Source organism: Culex pipiens, chromosome 2 (genome assembly GCF_016801865.2).
Source record: "Culex pipiens pallens isolate TS chromosome 2, TS_CPP_V2, whole genome shotgun sequence".
Classification (NCBI taxonomy): Eukaryota; Metazoa; Arthropoda; class Insecta; order Diptera; family Culicidae; genus Culex; species Culex pipiens.
This window is the reverse complement of record NC_068938.1, coordinates 184,358,705-184,372,988: the sequence shown is the minus strand read 5'-3', so window position 1 is coordinate 184,372,988 and position 14,284 is coordinate 184,358,705. Positions and strand designations below refer to the sequence as shown.

At 33.4% G+C, this 14,284-nt stretch overlaps 1 protein-coding gene across 11 annotated transcripts in view; it reads left to right on the top strand.

Annotated features, from left to right (window-relative positions):
* Nucleotides 1-14,284, top strand: part of LOC120415418 (whirlin) — a 242,413-nt gene that overhangs the window by 10,732 nt on the left and 217,397 nt on the right. The gene's annotated exons all lie outside the window — the stretch shown is intronic.

Below are 14,284 nucleotides of genomic sequence, written 5' to 3'. Positions count from 1 at the left end.
ACGGTATTTAAAATAAGTTTAGGCAAATTTTCAATTTGCAGTATTGGTATTTTATTTTTTTAAGCCGTATTTTAGCATTTGTTATTTATAAAATGGTTGACAAATGTTGTTCCAATGTTTATTGTATTTTAAAGCAAAAATTATCTCAATTAAAAATTGTTTCAAAACCTGAATTCTATTTAGATAATATATTCTAAATATTATCCAGAAAAAATGTCTGAAATCCTGATTATCTCTGGAAGTAATATTTAAACAACCAAATACATTTATAAATCAAATGAAAACTTCATTTGCTGATTTGAAGGTCTGAGAACCAAAGAGCTTATAACTGAAAATCTTTTTTATGGTTTCCAGAACGTTTTATGTAACATATCCAAAAAAAAGTGAATTCATTAACAGATTTCTGAGAAAAGATTAAAAAAAATAGGATTTCTGTACAGTTCAGACTCAATTTTTTTTCCTTATTTTTTTATTTTCTTACTGTTCACATCAAATTGGAGTTCTGCTACCAAACTTTAGTCGAATTCAAATAACTATTTAACAGATTGTCTAATTGCCTATAATATTTAATAACCGTCATTTTGGCCGCCATCTCCGATTTAAAAAATTTCAATCACTTTATTGTTGTTCTGAGGTCATAAAAAAGCTCTACAATAGGGTGCCCAGAATACGAGCCTTTTCTCAAAATCTCGCTTCACAAGGTGAATATTGTTACTTAAGCTAATTTAGGACTGTGGACCAAATATGAGCAAAATAGGTCAACATTTACCCATTGATACTCGAAGGTGAAGTTTGTATGGGAAATATCGAAAAAATGTATGGAAAATCAAATTTTCTTACGGTTTGGTTTGCACAGCGCGCTACTTCCACTCTGTGTAGAAGCACTTTTGAGTTGGATCCTGCTGGTTTGACGTGGATTCGCTTATTAATTATCAGTATTTTTTTTCATGAACTCTTAGATTTAGTTAAAATGATTTGAAATGTATGTTAACAGCAATCCTGATTTAAATTTTGAAAAACATTTTGCAATATATTTCTTTAAATTTTGCTTTTTTTTCAAACATTATTTAAATTTGAACATTTTTGAATCTTTAAGGGCATACCTCTTTACTTTATCAAGCAAACTTTGTTACCTTTCTTTCATGACGATCCCCTTTGTAAATCCAACCTCCATTACAATTGCAGATTGACCCACAAAGCAAAAGTCACTATCGGAAGCACTCGCACACAATAACACACACACTGCACAAATACATCTGCTGCCATTTCCAGCGTTGTCTTTTGCGCTCTCAAACATCACACACACACTCACTTCATGTTTACTTATGTGACAGCAGCGCATCTATCTTCTGCTCCAGCTGAGTTGAACTGCTGCTGGTGGCACTCGAGAGATAGGAATCCACCTTTTCTGTGGTGCTCTGCATTGGCCAACCCGTGGACGGACAGACACACGTGGTTCGACCCACTCCCACTTCTCTGGGGGAGGGATTGAGATATTGATTTGTCACCTTTGGCTTCTGGTTGCAGTAGTTTTCTGAATCACGTGGGAATTGTGCACCGCAGCTTCTGGAAAAGCTTCGAGGTTCTTCTCGAGATTTTCCGGATGGTCCGGATGGAGTGTTGTTCAGATTTTTTTCGGGTTGGATTTTTCCACTGGGACTTGAGAGACACAGTCCAAAGTCAGAAACAATGATCGTAAATAACGATGGTCCTTCGTTCCAGGTGTTCGGGGCAGTTCGACACATGTTCTTAAACTGAGAAATATTGCTCTGTGACTGTGGTCAAGACAGATTCATTAATATGGATTTAGAAGAGGTACTGTGAAACTTCCATGACCATTAGACATTAGAAATCATCTCACGTCATGCAAAACGCAAATTAAAGCTTATTGGCATTAATTTGACCTCCGATTAGGACGTGCTTTATGCAGAAAACACAGTTCAACGAATCGAGATGCTAACTTTTGCCTCACGTGTGCGTATGTTTGTGCATGACCTATAGAAGCGTAAAATTGGGTAAAAGTTCAACCCGGGTCCAACAAAGCAAACAAACTATGTCCCTTGAAGTTCAATTTCTTGTGAAATTGTATTCACGTCGCGTTCTGAGAGCTGCTCTTGACTGGAAGTTCTATTGCTTCGATGGATGTTGAGTTTTTATTCAGTGAAAATTATAACCAGGTCGATGGAGTCCGACGTTATGAGGGCCTGAAGCTGAAGTCCTTAAATTGTCATCATTCGAATTAGGTTTATTTTCAACAATTGTGTGTTAGAATTTTCGTTTGATATAAAGTCGAAACGACACGAATGCCATCGCAATGGTAAAGTGTCTTTAATAAAACTAATAATAATAAAGTCGAAGTCTGAAAAGATCCCCACCCGATTTTGAAGCCATAACAATTATAATTTTTTTGGAAATTCAGAAATAACAACTGATCTCTATAAGCGATTTCACGTCATACCAGCAAGATCAAGATCAAAAGTGCTCCGAATTGGCTCAAATATGGCATGGAAGTTCCTTGATAAGATTCTATCTCAAAATTCGCGTTTGTAATGTAGACTTTTCGAACATTTTATCTCTGGAAAGCTTGAACCAATTTTAGGCTTTATTTGAAAAATACTAAGACATTTTTTTTAAACATGCTTACACTTCATGTCTTGATAAAAACTTCGTTTTCTTATTTGAAGGTCTCGATACCAGAACACAAAGCTGAAAGTATTTTGCAATTATTTTTGAGTATATTATGCGTTACATTTCCAAAAATAGTGAGTTGAATATCCAAGTTAATATCTATAATCAGGATATTAGTTATGATTTTTTGATTTTTTAAAATTAATTTTGGTATATTGATCGAACTAAAAGTACCTTGCATCTGCATCGAAATGAGTATCCAGTACATTTTGCTGGAGACGCATGGTGCTTTATGTTCAATTGTATGCTTTAACAACAAATAATGCAAAATTTGAACTAATTCGGAACACTTTTGATCTGAATCCTAATGGTTTGACGTGTTCAAAACCGAGATTTTTTTTATCAGGCTTAATCTTTTTGGGGGCCTTTACTATACTCAAAAAAGTAATTTTGTGGCAGCTTCGTAAAAAAAGTTGTATTTTTTAAAAAGAATTCTCTAATGGACTTGGTGTATTTAGCAAAGTAGTAGGTATCGAAAAGAACTTTTAAGATACCTAATATTAGGAACGCGGACAAAATTTAACTATTTATGAATTGACCTTCGTATTTTTGTTTAGTTTTGAATTTTTTTTATATTTTTTTGGGGACAAAATCCCGCAACTTTTGAGCAATAGAGATGTACGGACAAAAATTTAAGATTAAAGTGTTTTAAAATAAAAATCTTACTCAAAACTAATGTTAAACTATGGTTTTCAATGAGAAATTTTGCAATTGAATAAATTGCAAACAAATTGTGTCCAAATTTTCATTTTCTTAAAATCATTGCACAGTGGTCCAGATCGCAAAATTAAGTGGAAAATGGATTTTCCGAAAAATGGTGAAGTTTTGGAGCTTTGGTGTCTTCAGAAGAGTTGTTGTAAATTAAAAGGGGCAACTTTTGGTTTGGTTGAAAATTAGGGTGGTTCACGGTGATTTTGAAAATATAACTTTTCAGGAATATTTTTGGGATTTTTTTTGTCTTCTAAAAAGTTGTTTGGCTTGCCAATACGAACAACTTTGTCGAAGACATGAAAATTTTATCTCATAATCTACCCATTCTACGACCAAATTTAGACAAAGCATCTGAGAAAACCTTCAAAATTCTGTTTTTTGAACGTGGCAATTGTCTAGAATTTTCGTTTTTGGGCTGTTAATATCAGACAATTAGTTGCTGAGAAACACCTTGCAAATTTCTAAAAATAATAAAAATAGTGATTTCTATGTGTCGTCCAACTATTATTAGAATTTATTAGTAAAATAAGATTAATTATCAATTATTCGTTGGATTTCAAATGTTAGAAAACAAAAAAAAATAGGGAAATTGTCCGATCCTTTAAAAAATAATTTAATATTTTAAAATGTAGCAAATGTTTGAGAACTCCCTTAAAACTAATTTAAAGACCTTTTCAAATATTAGTCAAGATTTTCAAATTTGGACAAAATTGTTGACAAAATTCTTTGGTCATAGGGAAAGCCTCTACAAAGTTTGATAAAAAAATCCGGATCTTTTGTGCAAGTTTATTTTAGTTATTGAGCAAATTCTTTACGAAATCGGACAATTTTGTGCTTTTTTTATCTTGTCTTTTTAAATTATTATGAGCCACAAAGTTCTCTAAAATCTTAAAGAAATAAAATTGCACGAAATGGGTTGATTTCGTAGATAATTGCTCAATAATCTATATTTTTAGCAAAAGGAATCCTGTTGGAGCACCGGATCGTTTTCTATCATGTTGATGCATTCATATATTCAAGGCCCCACATATTTGTTTATGAAAAATAAAAAATAAACACAATCTTAAACATCAAATAAAAAAAAAATAAGAGAGAAACAAGCGAAAAAAAATGTTGACGCAAATCTCATATAATTTTGTTTTCAATTTAAAATTCATGGAAAACATCCAGAAAACAAAACTCAGGCCCAGTTCAAAAACAGGCAATTTTCAAGCCTATAAAACTCCTCAGAGCCTTTTGCGAGTTCTAGCGTTTCGTTGAAAATCCTTTTTTTAATGCTTGCTTTCTGCTTTGGTATTCCACTTTTTTAAAACTATGTTGTACTGTGTGCTCTATCTATGTGCTCATAAAAACACACACACACAAACATTGCTGGCCCTTGCAATACAAAACAGCCAAACACACCACCATCCACACGAGAGAGAGAGGAAAAACTAATAAAACTGAGTAGATAAAAGCCTTCGAAATTTATAAGCCATGGGGGTGGGAGGACGTCGTCGTTGGGCGCTTTTCCGAGAAAAATCTCCCACCCTAGTGGCGGTAGTGGTGAAAAAGCGGAAAACTTTTCTTCAATCTAGTCCATCTAGAAAACCAACAACAACAGCAACTTGCTTTGGTGCTGGATTCGTGGCGAAGGAAACGGGTTTTTGTGCAAGGAAATTTAGCGAAAATATTTTCACCCCCACGTGTCCTCATTTTGGAAGGGAATAGTGTTCTGCTGGACCATGTCGAGGCACTTGGCACGCCATCAACCAAGTGCCTCAATGAATGGCTTAGAGCAGTTTCATTTTAGTGAATTTTGGTGAAATTTTGAGAAGTAAACAAAATTCCATGGAATTGTTACCCGAAATTTAAAATTTTATTCGTCAGTCTGACCTTCCGTGTAACGCCGGAAAACCGCACTAAAATCAACGTCACTGGAGCCGCGCGCGCGTTTGTTTTATCGGATTTTCAGCTTAACCCGTGCAGGAAAACGGACACCACACAGCCCCAAACCAAAGTTGGGTTTCCTGTTTCAACCACAGCAACTCACTCTCTGTACGCCCAACCCCCACGTACGGCCGTCCGGAAATGGCAATGGCAACAGTTTCGGGGCAAAATTTGTCGGGGAATTCAAGCCGCGAAGTAATTCGAGACATTTCACTTCCTGTTTTCGTTTTTTTTTTCGTTCTGTTGCAGGCCGGGGGTTTTTCCTAGGCTTTTTCCGGGCTGGGACAAAGTTTTTCCTTTTGCGACTTGCCGCTTTTGAGCCCCGAAACTATGTTTTTGGGAAGTTGATCAACTTTTTGGCTCTATCAAGCGGGGTCGTTTTATGTGCAGTGAAATGCGAACAAGAGTGCAGCTCAGTGGCGCTGTCATGTCGGGTCAATTTGGCTGCAAATTAGCTCGGTGCGGGGGAGGAGGAAAATTTGTCGCTGCACTTGATGGCGTTGGGCGAGTGCGTTTTTGGTTTAGCCAAAACGGTTTGAGCTATATTTTACACAAAAATTCAAGTAGTTCAATGATTTGAGTAATTCTCTACGTTTTTGTAAATTGGATTTGTATTTTTTAATTGTATTAATTGATTTGGAAGAAACTTTGTCAATCGATTCCTTAAGCCCAGATAAGCCATTTTGCAACATTGGTTCCTCCATAAAAGCCTTACGGGAATGGATTTTATTTCTGGGTAAATATTCGATTATCTGTAACTTTTGAAGGAATTTTCTGATCGATTTGGTGTCTTCGGCAAAGTTGTAGGAATTGATAAAGGCTATTCAGAAAAAATAGGCACACGAAAAAAAAACACATTTTAATGATTTTTTTTAATTATTTTTTTTAACACAAAGAAAAAAATGCCGAGCCATGGAGAAGTATGGATTGACGCGGAATTATGCTTTTTTGAATAAATTGTGTTTTCTGAAAAGAATAGAAACTTTAGTCAAAAAATAATTACTTCTGTTTTTAATGTATATCCAAATTTGCAACCAAAAAGTACTTCACAGATTTTTTGATGAAGTGCACCGTTTTCTAGATTTAGCCACTTAAAGTTTAATTTCGATTGAAAAATTCCCGTTTTTCGATTGTTTTGTGTCCATGATTGTCTATTACTGAAAATATTGTTTTTTTTTCAAAATTGAGAAAATGTACAATATAATTGTCAAAGAGATGTTGTAGATTGGATCTCCAGTTGCTAAAATACAACGGATGAAAGAAAAAAAAAACAAGAAAATTTATGTTTTTTAAGTCAGATTTTTAACATAAAAATTACTTGTTATGCTTCGAATCCCGGACACTGATAAAAGCTGTTTCGAAATCCGGACACTTTTGCTTCGAATTCTAGACACTCGTTTTTGTTTATGATTCTCACGAATTTGAACTGAAATTGTAGTGAATGGCATTCTTTAGGTCTTAAATAAGCTGTTAACATTAAAACATTCGATATTTTGCATAAAATTTTGCTAGAATTTAAGAAAATCAGAACCATAATTTTCTGCTTTGCCTTTCCGGTGCTTCGGACGCCTATGAAATATTTATTTTTTTTTCGAAAAAAATCGAGAAATCTCACAAGTGTTTAAAAACAGAAAATAGGACCATTAGTATTTTATATATCGGTACTGTAAAATAAAAGGCTGTTGGGATGAGACTTGAAAAACATTTATTTTCTTGGCTCTTTTTCTTTTGTTCGCTGTATTTCAGCAACCAGAGGTTCATATAAATGTTTATTTGTTAATTTTATTGTAAATTTTCTCAACCTCACAAAACAATTTTTTCAGGCATGGAGAAGCATGGACACTATTTAAATAAATTTAAACCAGCAATTTTACAGTTAAAACAAAACTTTTTGTGGGTATATCTTGAAAACGGTGCACTAAATCAAAAAATCTACAAATTTGTTTTAAAATAAAAGAATGATGTCAATAGAAAAAATTACTAAAATTTAAAAAAAATCCTAAAAACACATTAAAAAAAATCATTATTCGGCTGCAAAACTTATGCCCATGCATCTCTGTGGCTCAAAAGTTAAAGTTTTTCCCCTAGAACATATATTTTTTTTTAATTTAAAATTAAGCATTTTTTTAAAAAATCGGTCAATTTTTTTCCGTCTATATTTTTACAAAAACATTTTTTTTGCTGTTTTCACGCTGATGCCATCGCTTTCTCTCTTTAGCAGGTATGGTCAAGCATGATCATGGCATCTACAAATATAAAGTTTCTTTCCTGCAAAAATAATTGAAACTTTTTTTTATTTTATATTCTCATTGTTCGAATAAATAATCTTCAACAATGTGGATTCTATTAAAATATTATCAGCACAGCATAATAAGTTTAACCCAAAACAACCCAATTTTTTTCGATTTTTTTTTTGTTTTTCCCTTGTTTTTCTTGATTTATTTTTAGTATTTTAGTAATCTACCACCTCCTCTCATTACATTGTGCCTTTTTTAATTTTTCATGTTTTTAAAGTTACTTTTTCAATTTTTTACTTGTTTTTCATATTTTCTGCTCTAGACTGGCACCGTTATTATTTAAACTGTTAACTGCATAGAAGCATAATCTAAGACACTACACAAATTACTTCATACTTTTTTTTACTTAAAATATTGGAAATGTTAGTAAAAAACATGGCCAAAGTAGACCCTCAAAAAATACATTTTTTAAAACATTGACAAAGTCACATAAAATAAGTCCAACATCCAACCTTAAAATTTACTTAAAATTTAAGAGTTCTTTTTTCCAATGCTATTCAAAGATCAAAAATTGATTGAAAATGGATTTTGGCGATTTTTGAGATCGAAGCCCGTTTAAGGGGTTACATACATGTAGAAAATTACCAAATTTCATATTTCAGCAAAATTGTTAATTGCATTTAAAAGATGATATCCAATCACTCCTGAAAGTTTCATGAAGATATTTCATGGTACAAGTAAGTAACAGACGATTTAAGTTTTAAATTTTGCCATGCGCAAAGTGAACTGTCAAACTTTGTGAGCGTTTTTCTCTAAACACAGATTTGATTTACGGGTGCCACGATATCTTGAAATGGGATGGATTGAATTAGCTGAAATTTGAGATGAAGACCCTCAAGACATACCCCGTGTGCATGACGAAGCACGATTTTCAAATTTTGCTTTTTTAGAAAATACAATAATCAAAAACTGACGATTTTTAAAATTTAAAAATATGTATAACTTTTTTTGAAATAAACTTTTTGAGAATCGGCTATCGTCATGCACACGGATCCGTTTTAGCGAGTCTTCACCAAAATTTTGGGCCGATTTGGTCGAAGCAGTGTTGAGATATCGTGGCACCCGTTTTTTGAAACTGCTTACTTCAAATAGTTATATCTCGGCAAAGGTACAACCAAATGTCTTCAAATTTGTTTTGTTAAAAATTGAAATTGTATATTTTAATGCCCTGAAAACAGATTTACAAAAAATGTAAGTGTGTGCTCATACCAACCTCTGACATTTTTGCCGATTTACATGCATGTAATCCCTTAAAGGCAGGGTTGGGTTGTAGAGAGTTAATATTAATTTATTTAAATATATTAATTTAAATATATTTAAATCATTTCTGTAATAATTATTTTGCCATTCCTGTTTTGATAATAAAAAGTAAGATTTACAAAATGTTTTTTCAACTACACCACAATTCTATAAAGTATTATTTTTTTCTCAAACATATTTTCGTTTCAAGCATCATTCATTAATAGTTAAACTGCAGTCAGCTTCCTCCCTTAAAAGCCTACTTGAATGAACCTGCCAGCCCAAAACTTACATGGCAGCCAAGTTCTACGTGAACCTTTTTTAAACAGCTAATTTAAGCCATTTTTAATAGCTTTCAGTTTGCGCGATACGGACCGCACCACCACCATATCGCCTAAAGTTTTTTTCACATTTTTTAATGGGGCACAATTATTACCTCACGTTTTGCACAACCTTGCCCCAAGGGAGGTAAAAAACAAAATACCTCACCCCCTCCGCCAAAAAGTACACTGAACTCATTAGGATGGGTTACACTTGGTTGTGGGGAGGGTGGACAGGGCACGTGGCCATCACCCACAGCACCAAGTTGGTTATGTTAAGGAAATGCAAATTATCGCCTCGCGATACAACTTTCTGGGAAAAAAAAGTCAAGCGGGTTGAAGGGGGGAAGAGAGGAAAAATTTCCCTCGGAATGCATGGTTTGGAATACCAAGTGGGGTTGGAAAAATCGAGCGAAACAGTCTCGGAACTATCATTTGGCCATTTGCGGGGCTGGCGCGATGTGATCGGGGGCGCAATCACGTGCCATCGGGGCAGCAGCTTCGGAATTCCGCCCGCGCAATGATATTACAACTATTGCCAGTGGCAATGGGGAGTGCAATTTTGTAGACAACGATCTCATAATATAAATCGAACAATTTTTCAAAGTTATCCTTAAATGGATTTAAAATTACCATAACTCGAATAAAAAAAATCCAAAAAAATTTCTTTAAAGAAAAAAAAACACAAAACAACCAAACTGACCCACCGTGCAGCGTCCATTGTGGTTTTACAGACCCCATTGGGGAATTTACCGATGGACGTGAGCAGGAAGACAAGCGCTGCTGGTAATTCGACGAGATGACGTCTTGGTTGTGCTGCGTGTGGTGGTCATTATCGAGGCAAAGTGATGCTGGCAATGGCCTTAATCGTCCTGTGCTGTCCTGCATGATGGTGGAAAATTGAGTTGGAATATCACGGCCAGCAGATTTATTTTGATATAAAGCGACGCAAGGATATCGGGAAATCTTTTGATAGATTGCGCTGGAACGAACCAGTGATTAATAATGTTATTTAAACATTACCATTTTTGCATTTTTTGTTAAAAAAAACTGGTCTGAAAAAAAAATAAAAAAATTTAAATTTATTCTGTAGTTTATTTGTTTATTTAAATGTAACAGGATAACAATTTTCTACGAATTTGGCGAATTTCATGAGAGTTTTAAGAATTTTTGATTAGATTGAAAATTAATGAGGGTCTACCATTGATCAGCTCTTTTTTAGTAGCCGCTCATTTTCGCTTGCTCTTCAAAACTGAACGGCTCTTTTGCTCTTTTTCAAAGTTTTGGTAAATAGGCTATTTTGAAGAATGGTGTGTTTTATTATGTTTTTTTTTTATTATTATTATCTAAAAAACGTAAAGCGAGAAGCCTCGCTTGAAATTACAGGTCTCTATGTCAAGAGTTTTACTCGAACTTTAACGGTCAAATGATTGGATTGAGAGAGCAACGAAACTTTAATCTTAAATTAAACAACTTTTTTCAACATTCGGATTTAAGCGATAAAGTCTATAAATGTCAAAGTTTAATCGTGCAAGAGGATTTAAGAGCGAGTTTTTCACCAATGTGTAACAGGTCGTATCGAGGTGCTTCGATCTGGATGAAACTTTCAGCGTTCGTTTGTCTATACATGAGATGAACTCATGCCAAATATGAGCCCTCTACGACAAAGGGAAGTGGGGTAAAACGGGCATTGAAGTTTGAGGTCCAAAAAACATGAAAAATCATAAAATTGCTCCCATTTGCGTAAAACTTGATCAATTCCAACTCTCTTAGATGCATTCGAAAGGTCTTTTGAAGCCCTTCAAAATGAGCCATAGACATCCAGGATTGGTTTAACTTTTTCTCATAGCTTAAGCAAATTACTGTTAAAAATTGTTTTTTTTTTAAACCTTAATATCTTTTTGCAACAGCCTCCAACACCCATACTCCCATTGGTCAAAAGATAGGTAATTTCCTGCACTATAAGCCTACGGTACTAACTTTTTGGCCAATCGTAGTTTTACTCATAGTTTTTCGATTTTTCTAGACCAAACATTTTACTACGTTAGTTTTTGCCCTGTAGGCCGCCATAGTGGCACTTTTTGGTCTCAATTTTGTCATATTCGGAATCCTCGGACAATTTCACGTAAGTTAGAAGTATTGGAGTTGTAATTTAGGTTTAAAAAATAATTAAATAAAATATTTTTGAAAAATGAAATAGATCTTATTTATCCTATGATCAATACGTCAAATGCTGTATCAAGTAGGCGAAAACCTGTTTTACCCCTAATCCAACAAATTGTTAAAAAATATTTTAATTAATTCTAAATGGCATTTTTTCCAATTAAATTTAAAACTCCAATACATCTAACTTACGTGAAATTGTCCGAGGATTCCGAATATGATAAAATTGACACCAAAAAGAGCCGCTATGGCGGCCTACAGGGTAAAAACTAACGTTGTGAAATGTTTGTTATAGAAAAAATGAAAAACTATGAGAAAAACTGCGATTGGCCAAAAAGTTAATTCCATAGGCTTATAGTGCATGAAATAACCTATCTTTTGACCTATGGGAGTATGGGTGTTGGAGGCTGTTGCAAAAAGATATTAGGGTTTTAAAAAAATCCATTTTTAACAGTAATTTGCTTAAGCTATGAGAAAAAGTTAAACCAATCCTAGATGTCTATGGCTCATTTCGAAGGGCTTCAAAAGACCTTTTGAATGCATCTAAGAGAGTTGGAATTGATCAAGTTTTACGCAAATGGGAGCAATTTTATGATTTTTCATGCTTTTTGGATCTCAAACTTCAATGCCCGTTTTACCCCACTTCCCTTTGTCTTAGAGGGCTCACATTTGGCATGAGTTCATATCATGTATAGACAAACGAACGCTGAAAGTTTCATCCAGATCGGAGCACCTCGATACGACCTCTAGAACAAACCGATCAATATTTACAAATACTGCCTCTTAATTTTTTTCCAAAACTTTATAGTTTTTTGGTAAAATTTAGATTGGTATTCGAGTAATACTTTTAAGATGAGTTGTGCAATGAAAAGACTTTTTTTTTAATTTGGTTTCAAAAACATGCAACTTTACTTTTGGAGTAATTCAAGGAAAACTAGGATACTGAAAATATGGGTTTGAAACTTTTAAGTTGTGTTCAATCTATGTTTATGAGAAAATTGCAACGAAATATGTCGATTAAGATCTTTAAATGCCTGGAAATAGCCCCAATTTTACCTGCCTTTTATGCTGAAGCACTTGAAAAAGTACAACGTATGACAACTTTGACTAATATGGGATTAATTATTAAGCATTGAAATATTTAAAAATTACACTTTTGAGTCCCATTAACAAAAAAAAAATTTACTTCAATTTGTTCAAAATTCAATTAATTTTATTTATGAACAGGAGTTTAAAAATCAAATGAGTTTAAAAATCATTACATCTTGAAACAGATCTTTCAGAAGACTGGAGTTTCAAAAAGAACCGCGGCTCTTCTCTAGTGAACCGATTCTTTGAGCGGTTCGCTCTTTTTTTGCCCACCTCTACCATTGAATATAAAAGTTATTTATCATAAAAGCAATTCGAAACGCGTTAAACACCCAAGTTTTTATTTTCAAAAATTTGTAACTCAAAATTCTATTCAAGGACCATCCATAAACCACGTGGACACTTTTTTGAAAACTCAGATCTCCACGCTCCACCTCTCGTGGACAATATCCTTACAAAACAAATCTTTTTTATATGGAGCTCGATGCCAGATTATTTTGTGGGAGATCTATATTTTCTTGAAAATAAATCTGTATTTTATCTGTACTATGTCGAATTCAAAGCCATATGTAAGAGAGAAATTCTCAATTTTTTAACAGCAGATTTAAGCTTTTTAATCATATTTAAGCATAATTTAATTACTTAATTGTTGAAACTTTCAAATATAATCATTTAAAAAAATCTGTATACTCAGATTTTTATGATACTTGGGATAAACAAATCTGTAAAATATCGATTTATCTGTATATATGGCATAACAATATAGTCAGCTGTGAGCTCATTGATCTCGAGACATTCAAATCACTAAAAAAAATATTTCCATTTCATCTATAAGTGATTTCAGCTATGATTTAAAAATATTATAGTATTTTTTATTTAAAGCTCAACAGACCACCTTTGTTCTGAAACGTGGCGAGCTAAAATTGGTTTTATAAAGATAGTTAAAAAAAAGAGTTTTTACAAAATCATTATAACGAATCGAAAAAATGACCTTATTTTTAGATGATTTTTTAAAATATCAAATGTTTATGCATTCTATTTTCAATGTCAAAAAATGAAAATATCGTGAAATTTTTCGAGCATTCGGAAACATATTTTCAAAATTGTCCCTCACTTTTGATATGGGCGAACATAAATGTTACAAGCTGCATTTAAAAACAAATGAGACAAGACATAAAATAATGAACACACGAAGAAAAATCAGTTCCCTGAAAATCTTGAACAAGTTTTGATAAGATTGGGAAACAATAATATTGTGTAGAGAAAAAAATCCTCGGGATGTTTTTATTAAAACAAAATTACCATGAAATTTGAATACTTTGTTTGTAGTTTTCTATTTAATTGAAAACCGGTTTTAGGAACTGATTCTTCTCCGTGTACTTATTTTGGCATTTAAAGTATATCAGTTTAAAATACGACCAAAGTAGACCTACGAAAATGTTTTCAAAACATTGACAAAGTCAATAAAACAGTTAAAATCATCAAACCTAAGATTTTCTAAATCCTTCAAACTTCTCCGTCCCAATGCTTTTGATACATTAAAATTAATTTTAAATTAGGTCCCTACGAATTCCGTCTAGAGACAGGGGTGTTTTAAAGAGGGTTAAGAAATGGATTTTTGTTTATCTTTTCTTAAACTTTAACCAATTTGTATTGCATTTTACACCCCCGAGAATAGTTCCCACTGAGAATTTTGGCTCGAGCCTCGACTCGATTTAGGCTCGATCTCGAGCCAGATCGACTCGAGGCTCGAGCCAAAATTCTTTGTTGGTTTATTCTATTTGTAAGGGGCCTTGCTTAGAGAACGTCCTGATATTTTTAATTGTATCTAAATTTGTCATAATGATC